This window comes from Charadrius vociferus, unplaced genomic scaffold, assembly GCF_000708025.1.
Source record: "Charadrius vociferus isolate BGI_N301 unplaced genomic scaffold, ASM70802v2 scaffold459, whole genome shotgun sequence".
Taxonomy (NCBI): domain Eukaryota; kingdom Metazoa; phylum Chordata; class Aves; order Charadriiformes; family Charadriidae; genus Charadrius; species Charadrius vociferus.
The window spans coordinates 1,959,225-1,962,917 of NW_009650249.1; positions in this window are offsets into that span (position 1 = coordinate 1,959,225).

Consider the following 3,693-nt stretch of genomic DNA (forward strand, 5'->3'; position numbering starts at 1 on the left):
TCTTTCCCCTCCTCTTTTGAGCAAAAGCCAGTCCGGCTGCTGCCCGATGTGTTAATCCCATGAATAAAATAAAAAAAAAGAGGGACACCATGCATTAAGGAGAATAAAATGATGCTGCAGAGCCCCTGGCAGCGCTGGCATCACCTGGGGACCGGGGGGAAGCAAGGGAATGGTTTGGGACTGTGGCTGTCCCCATCAACCTGGACCCGGGCATTGCCGGGGGGGTCCCCCCTCTGCACGGTCCTAAACCTCTTGATGACCCAAGCAGTTCCAGGAGGGTATCGTCCCCATCCCTGGGTTTAAATTCAGTTTAATTTGGCAACATGGTGACGACAGTGATCTTTTGTAAAGCAATCTGCTGGGTGACTGTGCCTGCGTTCCCCAGTTTCCCACATTACCTTTATTGCCCTCGTATCCATCATCCTGAGGGCACCCCCCAGGGAGAGCAAATTAGAGCAATTAAAGCCAAATCGGTAGATAGCAGTGGTGCTGGCATGTGGATTTATGGCACATGCATGGTCTGATCCTGCTCTCCAGGCTGGGGCCGCCACTTGGGTGCACGATGGGGAGGGACAGGTCGGGGGCGGAGGGGACCCACCCCAGGGCTGTGTTTTCTGCTGAGCGAAAGATGGCAGATGTTGCCTGATGAATTATTCACCCAGAAAATTCAAAGGAAAAGGGCCACTCCTGAAACAAGGTGGCTGCGAGTACCATGGGCTTGAATGGACTATTTGCTGAAGCCGTCAGGATCTGGAGGCTGAAGATGCTCTCTCAACCAGGCGCACTTTGGAGATAGCCTGTAGCTCATCATCACTGGAAGAGCTGGAGCAACCAGACCGTGTATTTTTTAAATACCCAGCTAACCTCCCAAAAGTATAGCTGCTGCTGCAGGGTGTATGCACAGCGTGGGGACATTGCCCTTTGGAAGTGGCAATCACCAAAAAAAGGAAGGTTTTGGATCCTCACTGACTCTATGCCGGTTGTGAATCACAGCATCCCAGACTGGTGGGGGCTGGAAGGGCCCTCTGGAGCTCCCCCAGTCCACCCCCCACCAGAGCAGGGGCACCTCCAGCAGTGGCACAGGACGGCGTCCAGGCGGGTTTGGGATGGCTCCAGAGGGGGAGACTCCCCCACCTCTCTGGGCAGCCTGTGCCACTGCTCTGCCGCCCTCACAGCAGAGAAGGCCCTCCTCAGGTGGAGATGGAACTGCCTCTGGTCACCTTTGTGCCCGTTCCCTCTTGTCCTGTCACAGGGCACCACTGAACACAGACTGTTCCCATCCCCCCGGCACCCTCCCTTTGGGGATTGATGAGCATTGATGAGATCCCCCTCAGTCTTCTCTTCTCCAGACTGAACAGCCCCACGTCCCTCAGCCTTTCCTCAGCAGAGAGATGCTCCAGTCCCCTGAGCATCTCTGTAGCCCTTTGCTGGACCCTCTCCAGCAGTTCCCTGTCCTTCTTGACCCGGGGAGCCCCGAACTGGACACAGCGCTCCAGATGTGGCCTCCCCAGGGCAGAGCAGAGTGGGAGGATGACCTCCCTCCACCTGCTGGCCACACTCTGCTTGATGCCCCCCAGGATGCCATTGGCCTTCTTGGTCAGAGAACCTCCCATGTAAGCAAGCTCTTCCTTGGTGCATCCCTTTATCCACCAGCCCCATGAAGGAAAGCCACGGCTGGGAATGGCGGGTGGAATTGGGAGCAGGGTTGTGCCTCGGGGTTTGTCACCCTGAGCGGGAGGGTGACGGTCCCCACAGGCTCGGGTGAGCTCAGCGGTGATGTCCAGCTGGTGGGGGGCTGCTGCCCGTCCGCCCTGCTGGTGGACGACAGGATGTTTGCACTCAGAAATGGACCTTCCTTGCTAACAAGCAAATGCAGAACAGCCACAACTCTCCGCTCCCACAACGAGGAGAGGATCGCGATACCCAGACTGAACTCAGCATCTCTGCTTGACAGCCTCACTCACGTCATGCTTAGGCCTGGGGAATTTTTGCCATGAATCCATCTTTTTTTTTTATTTATTTATTTGCATTAAAATGTAGCAGCCAGGCTTCCCCGTGGCTTGAACTCCTGCTTGGGATGCTCCGCAGCTGGACAAATGTGGATAGATAAATACAGCCGGATGGGACAGTGGCATCATACAGGCAATAACCCACCACAGGGAGGTTTTTCTCCGCTGAAACCCAAAATCGAAGGATGCTGGAGGCAGCGTGGCTTGTCAGCCAAAGCGGCACATCCAGAGTCACCCTGAGTCACCCTGCCTCGGTTTCCTTAGTTGTTTTGGGAGTACAATGATCATTACTGCGAGGTGTATTTGCTAATGGGCTGAAACTTCTCCTAAAGAAAACAGCGAGTGAAGATTATTCTTATTTAAATAACTAATGAATAGGAGACGTGACATGAAAATAAGTCTTGTAGCAGATCCTTGTGCAATCCAGACCTTCCCAAGCCGAGCCAGGGGAACGAGAACATCGCCACTCGCTGGTGGGTTATTCCAGCAGCGTCACACTGGAGCTGTTTGGATACAGCTGGAGAGCCAAAAGAAAAAACAAGATTTCTTGTTTCAAAGCAAATCTCACGGAGAAGTCATTTTGGTGGTAGCTAGACACCTGCTGCTGGCTCAGCTGGAGACTTGTCCTGAGTGGGACACCCTGTCACCATGTCACCTCCAGCTGCCCCTATGTCACTGCTGGAAGCAGAGTGGGTGCTGCTGCCTCTGCAGAGCCATCCTCGTCCTCGCAGAGGCTCCCTGGATGGCATTTGGGAGCCAGGGGCACATTTCATGCAGCCAGTGCCTTGGGTTTATCTCCCGTTGATTGGCTCTGGTTGGGCATTTCATGAGGAGCAGATGTGGCACCACAGCTGGCAGTTACAGCTGCAGCAGGCACAGTGTTTTTCTGCTCTCCAAAAAGGTGGGAAATGCAAAAGGCAAAGCTCATCAGGGGAAAGGTTTGAGCGTGTCCCCACAGGCCCTAGGGACAGTGTTGCACTGGCAAGTGTCACTTGCCCAAGGTGTATATGGGGATGTACGAGTTACCCAGGCGCCAGAGAGCTCTCCAGCACATTGCTGCTCTGCAGTGGGGCTCCTGCATCTCCCCCACCTGCATGGCCTGCGCTGGAGTGGCAAAGATGGGGGGGCATCTGCAAACACGCTGCTGAGAGTGCATCCAGTGTCCCCCAGTTTCTGCCCAGGCCACACACCCCAGCACTGCTCACACATCCCAGCACGGGTTTCCTGCAGGGTCCAGGATGAAGGATGTGGGATGCAGTATGAAGGATGTGGGGTGCAGGGTGAAGGGTGCAGGGTGCAGTATGCACAATGCAAGGTACAGGATGAAGGATGCAGGGTGCGGGACACAAGGTGCAGGATGCACAAGGCAGGCTGCAGGATTCAGGGCTCAGAAGACACAATAAAGGGTGCAGAGCACAGGGTGCAGGGTAAGGGGTGCAGGAGGCAGAGCACAGCGCAGAATGAAGGATGCAGGACATAGGGTGCAGGATGAAGCCTGCAGGATGTGGGGTGCAGGCTGAGGGATGCTGGAGGCAGGGTGCAGGATGCAGGACATAGGGTGCAGGATGACGCGTGCAGGCTGAAGGATGCAGAGTACAGGCTGAGGGATGCAGGCTGAGGGATGCAGGCTGAGGGATGCAGGCTGAGGGATGCAGGCTGAGGGATGCAGGCTGAGGGATGCAGG